Below are 12,260 nucleotides of genomic sequence, written 5' to 3' on the forward strand. Positions count from 1 at the left end.
TGTCTAGATATTGTTTTAGAAGACAAAAATATCTTCAATCCATGAGAAAGAAAATTAATCCACAAGGAAAAAATATAAACACATCTCTATTTGTAGATTAATCATAATTCTTGCAGAACAGAAATAACTAAGAAAAGGGAAAATCACTAAAATGACAAATTTAAGTCCAAACTTGAATACTCCTTGATTTATAAGACATGCCAAAATAAGTGGTGCTGAAAGCACAAACTTCAAAACAAAGTTATAGAAAGAATAAAACTTTCCTAAAATAAGAAAAAGCTATTTTGGAAGCCTAATCAATGGAATTTAGCCAATTCCACATGCATCGTTGCCAAAGGCAATGCATTGTGTTCAACTTGTTATGGCTGATCAAAACTACTACTAAATTTGAAGTAATTCTGAGATCATCCCAAATTTTCCGATCTCATTAGTATGATCCCCTCAGTAGCATGGCTTCTCTTTCCTGACCTATTCTCGGACTTGTACCGCACCACTTATTTTAAAAAAACTGAACTGAAAAATAGAATATGGCATGCAAAGCATGGTAAATTAGTATTGATGCAATGAGATAAAAAAAACTGAACTGACAAATAGAATTTCTGGTTACAGTCATCTGTCCCTACAATGTTTCATCATTTTGCAACAAAACCCCCACAAAAAAAATAATAAAATAAAATAAATAAAAAGAAAAGAAAAGAAGAGGTGTGAGCAAGATAACTAAAAATAAACTAACAAGCAAACAAACAAAAATAGTTAATTACTAAAATGATTACCTGTTAACAGTATTGCTAACTGAGTTGTTGTCTGCTTTCTTCATTGTATTACTATCAGCTTTGGTTTCTGTCTCCCCACCCTCCCAAACAACCTCTGTTACTGAAGCATAATATGCACAAATCAATTGAAAGCGGGTGAAGGACAAACTCAGTAAGAAATAAATACTCTATTAACAGAGCACAACTTTGAGGGAATAACATGCTGAAGATGGTTCTGTTTAGAGTTACTACAGGCATACACAGAGATATGTTAAAAGTCTTTTTTTTTTCTTTTTTAAACAATGCACCTCTAAAGGATATTTGCTGTGACTTAGAACAACGACATGTGCTATCCACTCCCAGCACTGTTGCACGGGTTTGAGTCATAGCAATCAGCTGTGGTGGACCACAAAAGCAATGTTTAATTGAAAATCAGTCAGTTAACAAAAGACTATCTTCCAGCTCAAGCAGGCAAAAATTGTTTACATCCAAACTATCTTCCTTAAAAATGACATGATTGTTAGCATTGCCTTTCATGAAAAAGAAGGGAAAACACACTTGTTAAAATGGAATTTAAAGCACCACTTAATGAGCTACTTTGGAAGATACTTCATGTGTTTTGTTATAATGCTGTTCTTATGCTGATTTTTTTTTTAAGCACTGCTTTTTATGAGAACTTCAAGTAGTAAACATGGAGTTTACTACAAAATTTCCAAGAGGAGAAGCGTAAACAAGACCTGGTAGGGAGTTGTCTAAGATTGTGAGAGAATTGCTTCCTGATCCAAAGAGCCCTGCCAGTGCAGAAAAACCATCACGAGCTAGAAAGGTATGGTTCTCAATCTCCAGCTGTGCTGAAATGCAGTATGATTATGTTAATTAGTTGAAATGCTCAGGTAATCTTCGAACAATGACATGGGTGTGTACTAATTATTCTTTTATACCAAGTTATTTGCATATATCATTCCTTGAGTTAGTTACAAGCACTTACTGCTTAATGGAAATGACATACTTTTTTTTTATTATCTACCAAAAAAATATAGTCAGAGTATGTAAAGTGCACAATTCACAAAACCAACCTTATAGGCAATGATCCCAAAACCACACCACTACAGTTCAAAGCAGCAATTGCACTGTCAGCCTGCAAGAAAATAGAACCTAGCATAAGAACTCCATCTTTTACAGAGAAAGATAAGCCACGCGGTGAAAAATAACCAACAAATAAACAGCACAAGAAACCATGTTTGCAGCAGATCAAAACCATACATGACACCCTGCACCAAGCAACTAAGCAGACTACAAAGACTCAGCCAACATGCAGTAGATCAAAATCACTATATCACCATTGCTAGGGTCTGATTTGGTTTATTTTTTCCCCCTAAATTTTTTATGAGAATTATCCCAGTTACAGGTCTAAACATTGGCAGAATCACTTATATTAATCTACATCCATGTGAGGGAACAATGCATGTGGTCACTTTTCAATTGTGTAATCACAAGCCTTGAAGAACATAATAGCTGTCATATCAATTGGTTGGATCCTTTAATAATTTACTGGTTAGTCATTGAATATAATGAAAGCACATCAAAGAAAGGTCTCATAGGCTGTTCTTCCATTAAAGTTTGTTGGAAAAGGGCTAAGTAGGCAATGATTTGGTGTAATCCACTGAAACTTCACTTAACATATATTTTTGGCATCTAACAGACCTCGAATAACAGAATATCTTTGCATTCAAATCTCTCCATAACTTTGCATTCAAAGTGCTTGTGTTATCATTTAACAGAGTTAACCGAAATAATAAAATTTCTAACTATCTTTCTATACAACAATAAAGCTAACGAAACTATTAATAACAATATATTTTTGACATTATTAAAATTATTAATTACTTTAATAAGCAAGATAGAATTTCAAAATGACTGAGACAATTAATATTTTATGCAAGCTTAATAAAAGAAGTCATTTTTTATACGATTAGAAATTTGAAAGAGTGATGTTATTTTCTAAACCACTTAAAGTAATTAATATTTTAAACAAATTTTAAGAAATATATTTATAATTTATCCTTAATCTTAATATCCTCAGAATGTATTTGAATCACAAATTTAAGTAAAAAATTGTGGATAGAAAGTCATTCACATTCCTTATGTCTTTTTCTTTTCTCTCAACAAATTCATATACAAATTTATAATCTAAACACAACCTTCGAAATTATTTCCTACGAACCTCAATACAGAACCTATCAAAAAAAAGCCTACCGAAAGTAATACCTCAGTCTCAAGATTACCACCAAAGCTACTACGTTTAGGCATATACGAAGAACATAGATATGTTCTCTGCTAAGGAAGAAAACATATAAATCATTAGTGAAACTACCATGAAAGGTTCAATTGTGGCACATCTTGAAATTGCTCAATTGTGCAAAAAGAATGCAAATTGAGAGATTTGAATGCAAGACCTTGAATACCAGAATATCTTACTTGAATACCAGAATTTTGTGTTTATTGGAAGATTATTAGGATGTTAAAGACATTGCTAGTGTCACTGAAAGTAGGCATATGCTGCTTTCAATTATTGTTGCTTTGTATTATAGCATTGAGAGAGATATATATATACTAATAAAAACTAGATACTTTTGAATGTCATAGAATTTTCAGAATTTTTAGATTTCCACATTTTTCAGATTTCCAGATTTCAAAGTGATTTCCAGATTTTCAAATTTGCAGATACAGACCAAGGTGATTTCCAGATTTGGACAAAAATCAAATTATTTGAAAATGCACCAGATTTTCTTATTATAACTATAGAATTTTCAGAATTTTCAGATTTCCAGATTTTTCAGATTTCTAGATTTCAAATTTCCAGATTTCCAGAATTTGCAGACCAAAGTGATTTCCAGATTTTCATATTTCAAATTTCCAGATTTCAGAATTTCAGAATTTTCAGATTACCAGATTTTCTTATTATCACTATTGAATTTTCATAATAATAGAAGTTTGACGAGCACCAATTGTTCCAAAAAAAAAAAAAACTCATTCATGATAGTGTTTTATGTCACGACATATTTTTTTTTGATCAGCAAAACAAACTTTTTATTGATGAGAACATACGAAGGATGAACGAGTACATCAATAAAGAGGAGCTTGGAGCTAACACAAGCTCCAAGCTCCAGTTGGTGAGAAACCAACAACAAACAAAGAAAAAAACCAGATAAACACAGCATAGAAAAAAACAGCCAGAAAAGCACAAGGCCCATGATCCTGCAGCAACATTTAGCAGAACAACTACCAGCAGATACCAGCCAGAATTGATCAGTCTATCTACAAAACCATGAAATACCAACAACAAAGCATAAACATAGCAGAGGCAGCCCGAAACTTGAACCCAACAACATCCACACAGTAGCATCACAACAAAAACCCATTGCAAAACAGAGCAGCAACCAGACAAAATCAGCTTTACAGCCATACCAGCATAGTTGTAGCCAAACAAATGCAGACAAGCTCAGAGCTTCCTATATCAGATGCATTCCACCAAAAGGCACCCTTCAGTTACATTCCACCAGCACACCCCATAGTAACCCATTGTACAAACTGCCATGATGACCATTAAATACACCAACCATTCAGATCTTCAATCAATGCAGGTTTAACTGGGCTCAACTCAAAATTTGACCAGCATAGCTGTAGCCAAACCAGATGCAGACCAGCACAAAGCCTCATGTGGTGTTGAAAACAGCATGAGACAGTAACCCATCAGAACTGCAAAACAGGGGTGCACTGACCCATCCCTCACAATCAGATCATAACACACCAGATCCAATACACCCTTCCATCACCAATAACAAGACAAAAAAAAAAACACCACAATGCAACAATTCAGCACCCTTCCATTTGACAACAGCCCAACAAAACACCACATTTACAGTAGGCCAACCATTTGACAGCAGCTCCAGAGAATGTACTCCAGGCCTCCTCAGAAAACATTCTACTTGACACAGTAAGCATGCTGGGAAATACCAAAGCTACACCATAAACTTCACTACCAAAGATACACCAAAAATACCTCCCACTTCATTCTGGACAACAAGCCTTCCAGGGCAGATTTCCCGAAGCCAGTGCAGAGATAAACCAGAGAAAAAAAACATAGAATGGCAGAAAAGAAAAACATGAGCCTAAGGCCTGCACTTCTGCACTGAGTGGGTACACCCACAGCAAAACTCCACTCATTTCAGTACAGCTCAGCACCTCCAAAACACATTCTGATCTGCCCTAAATTACAGATGAAATCATTGGTTCAGAAATGGAACTCTTGAGGAATATGGAATCAACCACAGAGCCATCCTAGTTTTAACCAATTCACACAACTCCATCAAATTTGGATTAGCTGCCTTAAACACACATTCATTTCTGAGTTTATTGACATTTACGAAGATATAGCCCCCTTCATTATTTTGAGTTTCCCTTGCATTTGTGCACCAATTGAACATTCACATTGCTCAAATTATGGCATGAACTAAAGCATGATATACATCAAGATTCTATATCAACATCTGTATCAAAATCACTTTGTACGTCATATTCTTCGTCTGCGTCGTCACCCTCCCTCATTAATCCATCTTCATCATCACAGATGAAAGCATCATCTGTAACACCCTTGGCTTCTACCTCTCTGACAGATTGCAAAACTTCCATGGGAATAATTTCAGATTCAATATCATCTCGACGCAAAACCACATCATCATCAATAGCCATAGCAGGTACGACCTCAGTGGTTTCTTCTTGTTAGAACACATCATCAGGTTGTACGACATCCATCTCTGGCACATCCCAAATTCCTCGATGTTGGAACTTTTCAACGACTCTCCAATTGGTACCTAATTTGGTGTCATTAACATAGAATACTTGTTCAACTTGACTTAGTAATACAAATGAGTCATCTTTGTACCATCGACTTGTTACATCAACTGTTGTGAAATGTGGTTCTACATGCATAGTTCTACTACTACCGCTGTTAAACCATTCATATTGGAATAATATAATCCGACGTCTAAACAAATAGTTCAGTTCCCACACTTTGTACAAGTGTCCACAGAAGTGTATCAATTGCCCTTCATGCTCCCCTTCCACGACTAATCCACTATTCTGACTTTTCCGACGGTTGTCACGGTCGATAGTATGATAACGGACACCATTACAAATACATCTTGAATATGTGTTCACTAAGCCACTAGGACCATTGGCTAATGACCACATATCATCAGTTGCTTCAGGGGAAACTTGGCTCCGCAATTCATTCATCTACATAAAGAACACGTGTCATGTTACAAGCATGCGTTTTTTTTACGTAATGTACGATTTATGGTAGGATATGAGAATATTAGCTTACATGATCTTTGAACCATTTAGGGAATTCTTTCCGATGTCTATTTTCGATGTCGAACGCACCGGCTCTTTGGTGTAACAAGTTCTTGTGCTCCCTAGTTACAAGAAATACGATTCATAAATATTTACTAAGATAAAGACTAATCAATTTACAACAAACACATTATAAATACGTTTGGAGGATTCATACTCTATGTGTTTATCCACTTCTATGCTATTGTATAGGACAAACCAATGAGCCATCTCGCGTTCAGCTACGGACACATCGGACGCCCTTGTCATTAGACCAAAGGGACGTACAGTTTGAGTGAATACCGCCAACCCTGGGCCACGGTCACCCATGTCATAATTCCTTTCTAGGCAATTAAACAATGTTTCAACTCCATCCAAATACATTGAACAAAACGTTGTGCATTCTTTGGAAATGTAAGCCTTGGCAATAGAACCTTCAGGATGAGCTTTGTTGGCCACAAACCCTTTTAGCCGGCCAAGCAACCTAAATCCTAAGTCGATGACAATGTTATACTACAATCTTTGTATCAGCAGTAAAGCGTTAATTAAAATTTGACAGTAATACGAGGGATGAGTTAATACCTCTCAATTGGGTACATCCATCGATATTGCACTGGGCCTCTAAGCATAGCCTCTCGAGGCAAGTGAATTGCCAAGTGGACCATGACATCAAAAAAAGCCGGCGGGAAAATCATCTCAAGCTTACAAAGTACGAGTACGATTTGTTCATCCAATTTTTGCAAATTTGAATGCCTCAATGTCTTTGAACACAATTGTTTGAAGAAATTTCCCAACTCAAAAAGTTTCGTTCCAATTTCGTTATTCAGGTAGCCATGCATCCCAATTGGAAGAAGGCGTTGTATAAGGACATGACTGCCATGACTTTTGAGGCTAGATAATTTTCCAGCTTGAGCGGTCTCGCAATTGGAGATATTTGCTGCAAAGCCATCAGGGTACTTCATTGATTTCAAGAAATCACAAAAGCCTTCTCTTTCTTTCATAGACAATGTGTACAATGCAGGAGGCTTCTCAAAGGACCCATTAGAACGCCTCTTCAAGTGTAACTCTTTACGTATTTTCATGTCCTCCAAATCTAAGCGTGCTTTGTCTGTGACCTTGTTCTTTCTATCTACGCTCAAAAGTGTCCCAACGACATTGTCACATATATTCTTTTCAATATGCATGACATCAAGGTTGTGTCGAAGCTTCAACGTTTTCCAATAGGGCAAGTCAAACATAATGCTTCTCTTGCTTCAATTCAAATTTTGATGTTCATTCCTTTGTCGTTTTCGATTTGTGGATGCTTTCCATACGGCTTGTAAGTCCCAGAATCAATTTGCTCTAGTATTTGGTCCCCCGATAAGTCCAAAGGTTTGGACCTATGCTCCGTTTGACCATTGAAGAGCTTACTTGTTCGCCAAGTGTGGTTCTCGGACCTATGCTCCGTTTGACCATTGAAGAGCTTACTTGTTCGTCAAGTGTGGTTCTCAGGCAAGTGGCGACGAGCACCCATATACCCTATTTTACTCCATAATCCCTGGGACGATGCATTATTGTTACAATTAGGGCAAGCCAAGTAACCCTCTGTACTCCACCCTGACATGTTACCGTACACAGGGAACTCATTTATGGTCCACATTACCGCCGCATGCATTCTAAAAACTTGCCTGTTCGATGCATCATATGTTTGCACACCATGCTCCCACAAATTCTTCAATTCTTCTATTAATGGTTGCAAGTAAACATCAATGTCTCTTCCAGGTGCCGAACGTCCGGGAATAAGCAATGACATCATGCAATATGGCTCTTTCATGCACTTCCACGGTGGAAGATTGCAAGGCATTAAGATTACGGGCCACATGCTATATGATGTGCTCATATTCCCAAATGGATTGAAACCATCTGTTGCCAGCCCTAGCCTTACATTTCGAGAGTCATCAGAAAATGTCGGATGTTGCTTATTGTAGACACCCCATTTTTGACCGACCTTGAGACTCAGACGTCACCAGTTGAGCACTTGGTGATATTGCATAATGTGCTCGTTCAGAAGTTTCAGAGTCTTGGCTGCGAGCCCCGCCTCCGGATTTCCGAACCCTCTTCTGTGCCTTGTCTTGGTTTGCGAACCAGACTCGGTTTTCTTTGTTTCTTTTCCCGAGGGAAGGGAGAGGTCCCGTAAACCCTCTCTCAGTGGCCACGGGCTACATTTTGTGGCCGCACGCCATTTTTCCCATTTCGGAGTCCGGTTTCCGGTTTTTCGGGACCGTTGGCCGTGTGCCTCGGTTCGGGACCGCTTAACCATCTCCATTTGCTCTGTTTTTTGGCATACATCTTATTTTCTCCCTTTTGAGGGACACTGGGGTCTGAGAAACCCACTTCATGGCCAAACGCCACTTTCGGTGTTTAACGGGCAGTTTCCGGGACCCCGAACTGCGTGTTTTGGTCCCCGAGCATTCGTTTTGCAACGGTTTTCGTTCATTTTTGGCAGGTACCTCTGTTTTATCACCGGGGAGGTCACTTAAGGGTGAGAGGCCAGCAATTTTTGCAGCAACCAGTTATACATCCTCCGACGCCCTCCGGCGCCCGTTTTTCGCACTTCCGGGCTAATGTTGAACCCCTTGGACCCTTTTTCTTGAACTTTGAACCACATATTTGTGATGTACACACATGAGAGGACCCTAAAAGTTCATGGCCGGCCATTAATTCAACTTGACCCTTTTGACCCCCTCCTTCCGGGCTAATGTTGAACCCCTTGGACCCACTTTCTTGGAATTTTAACCACATGGTTGTGTTGTACACACATAGGAGAACACCACCAGTTGGTGGCCGGCCAGAAAATCTCATTGAACCTTTTGACCCCTAGCCGGCCGGCTAGGGGGTGTGGCCGGCCGGCCACCTGCAACAAAAGTACCAGGCCGGCCGTATTCCTTGCACTGTTCCCTTTACAGCTGTGAGGCTTTATCCCCCAGAAAAGATCTTTATCTGGGGGATATTTCGTGGGGGAATATTACTCTCCTTTTCCCCCACCTTTACACCCCCTTGTTGGCCTATATAGCAAGCAAGCCTTGTAGTATTTTGGGGTTAGAAAAATTCTCCTTCAAGCCTCCATACACAACTCCATCTTCATCCTTCTCATGTATGTCATAGTTTTGCATGCTATTTTTGGCCCATGAGAAATCTGTTTTCGAGTATGTTGTAAACTGATATTAGGATTATTTTGAGCCCCTCTTCAACATTGAAGAAGGGATCAACACCATTTGGGACTTCCATGTTGTACCTACCTTTATACTCCTCTTTTCTTCCCCATTCTTGCATGCAATGGCAGCCTACCATGCTTTTGTTTTTGGCCATTTTACAGTTCTGAAAAAGTTCTTATTTTGGTCCATACTTCATGTTTCATTTAGATCCTTTCATGGTTTGGGGCTTCCATAGGTCACTTCATGTTATATCCCTCTTTTATTCCCCATTCTTGCATGCAATGGCAGCCTACCATGCTTTTGTTTTTGGCCATTTTACAGTTCTGAAAAAGTGCTTATTTTGGTCCATTCTACATATTTTATTAAGGGTCTTTGTCTGTTTGGTGATTATTTTGCATACCTCATGTTATAGCCATTTTTGAGCCTTATTTTGCATCACATTTCTATCATGTTTGTATACTGATTTTGAGGCTGCAATATGCTTTAAATATTCATATTTTTCGTCCCTCTTCAATGTTGTAGAAGGAAATTTTTCAGTTTGGGTTTTTCTTGTATCACTTGCTTCATTACCCCTTATTTGGCCCCTATTCTTGCATGCCATTTTGCCATACCTATGCTTGCTGTTTGGCCATGTTTATAACTGTGAAAGTGCCTTTTTTGGGACTGTCTAGCTTCTGTCTTTGCATTGCATGTCCATGTTGTGCATGTTTGGCATAGCTATAGGCCATTTCGGGGGCCAAAATTCGCATTTCGGGACAATTCCTTGCATTTCATGTCATTTCGCCTCATTTCGGGACTGTTTTCCCCCATATTTTAGTGCTAAAATTCCATTAGGATGATTGCATGCCATTTTCATATCATTACATCGCATTTTGTCATCGCCTCGGTTTGCGTGCCCGTGTGCACGCATTTCGAGGCACTTCGTTTTTATCCAATGGCATCCTATGTGAGTGTGGCTGAGGCTCACTCATGTTGGTATAAGCCCATATCATCATTCCATGTCATTACACCACATTTTGTCATCGCCTCGGTTTGCCTGCCCGTGCGCACGCATTTCGAGGAACTTCGTTTTTATCCGACGGCATCCTATGTGAGTGTGGCTGAGGCTCACTCATGTTGGTATAAGCCCATATCATCATTCCATGTCATTACACCACATTTTGTCATCGCCTCGATTTGCGTGCCCGTGCGCACGCATTTCGAGGCACTTCGTTTTTATCCGACGGCATCCTATGTGAGTGTGGCTGAGGCTCACTCATGTTGGTATAAGCCCATATCATGTTTCCATGTCATTACATCACATTTTTCCATTGCCTCGGTTTGCGTGCCCGTGTGCACGCATTTCGAGGCACCTCATTTTCATTGCATTCTGTCATCGCCTCGGTTTGCGTGCCCGTACGCACGCATTTCAAGGCGTCTCATTTTCATAGCATTCTATCATTGCCTCAGTTTGCGTGCCCGTGTGCACGCATTTCGAGGCACCTCATTTTCATCACATTTTTCCATTGCCTCGGTTTGCGTGCCCAAGTGCACGCACTTCGAGGCGTTTCATTTTCATTGCATTCTTGCATTTTCTCGGTTTGCGTGCCCCTGTGCACGCATTTCAAGGCGTTTCATTTTCAGAGCATTGTGCATACTAGGTTGTATCTTAGATTGCATTCTGTCATTTTCTCGGTTTGCGTGCCAGTGTGCACGCATTTCGAGGCATTTCATTTCCATAGCATTGTATATGTTAGGATTGTATCTTAGTTGCATTTCATGCATATCATGCATATTGCATCGTGTCCGGAATAGGAGTTAGCCCGGGCACGGGAAACGAGGTACATTCCGTACTCCGAGTGACGGAATGTGTCTCAATTCCCCAGTCACCGACACTCCGGATTATCCATGATGGAGTTAGGTTTTAGTTGTAGTTTCATGTGCATTTATCCTATATTGAGTTGTGCATTTCGACTCCTCGGCCATCATGCCTCGGTATGCGTGATTGGTGGCACGAGGATCGAGACATGCATATATCTGTGCAAATAAATTGCTATGCCCCTTTCCTGCTCTCTGTTGCAGCAAAATCAGGAATCAACAACCTTTTGGGGCTTGGCACGCATTTCAAGAACAGATGTAAACAGAGGCTAATCGGGGCATTCCGGTGGATTTCCGCGCAAGACAATCCGGACATGCATCATCCGTCAGAAGCAAGGCAGTCCCTGGCTTGCACGCCAGTTTTATTTGCTTTCTTAGTTAATTCATTAATTAATTAGGATTCTGTAATATTTTGGACTGTAATATTCTTTTATTCGGGACTGTAATATTTGGACTGTATATTTATTCAGACCCTCTACGAGAGGGCACAATTGTAATAAGTGTGCGTGAGTGTGTTGTATGTCTTCCAACCCCACGTCTTTCTCCCTTTTATTTATCCGCTTATGATGGTTAGATTAGGGCATGTTTCAATTAGCATACAGTATGACAGCATGTTTGCATTCATTCATCTGTATTGCATGCACCGGGCTCGGCGCATCATACTAACTGCATTGTATTTTCAATTTCAAAGTTGGATACATGATAGTTGTAACATTCCATATGCCATCTTAGAATAGCCGAGCCTGCTATAGTTGCATTTTGCATGTGTTGCATTAGGCATTTCTGTATACTTAGGATCATGCATGATTTCTAATGTAGTTTCTATTTTGGCTTGGAGTACTCAGTGAGTTTTATGCTTTAGCATCCTTACATGCGTGTGAGTGGCTGCCATGATAGCATGCTTACCATGAGGCTATGTGCTTATATGATATAACTGCCTGAATGCCTGTGGGTGAAGGTTGGGTTATCTGAATTGGAATAAATCATCAAATGTTTCAAACCTACTTGCGGGTAGCAAACCATTTTCAAAAACAAGCATGAAATGTTTTGTTCCAATTCAGGC

Source organism: Camellia sinensis, chromosome 1 (genome assembly GCF_055761805.1).
Source record: "Camellia sinensis isolate YWXY chromosome 1, ASM5576180v1, whole genome shotgun sequence".
NCBI classification, from domain to species: domain Eukaryota; kingdom Viridiplantae; phylum Streptophyta; class Magnoliopsida; order Ericales; family Theaceae; genus Camellia; species Camellia sinensis.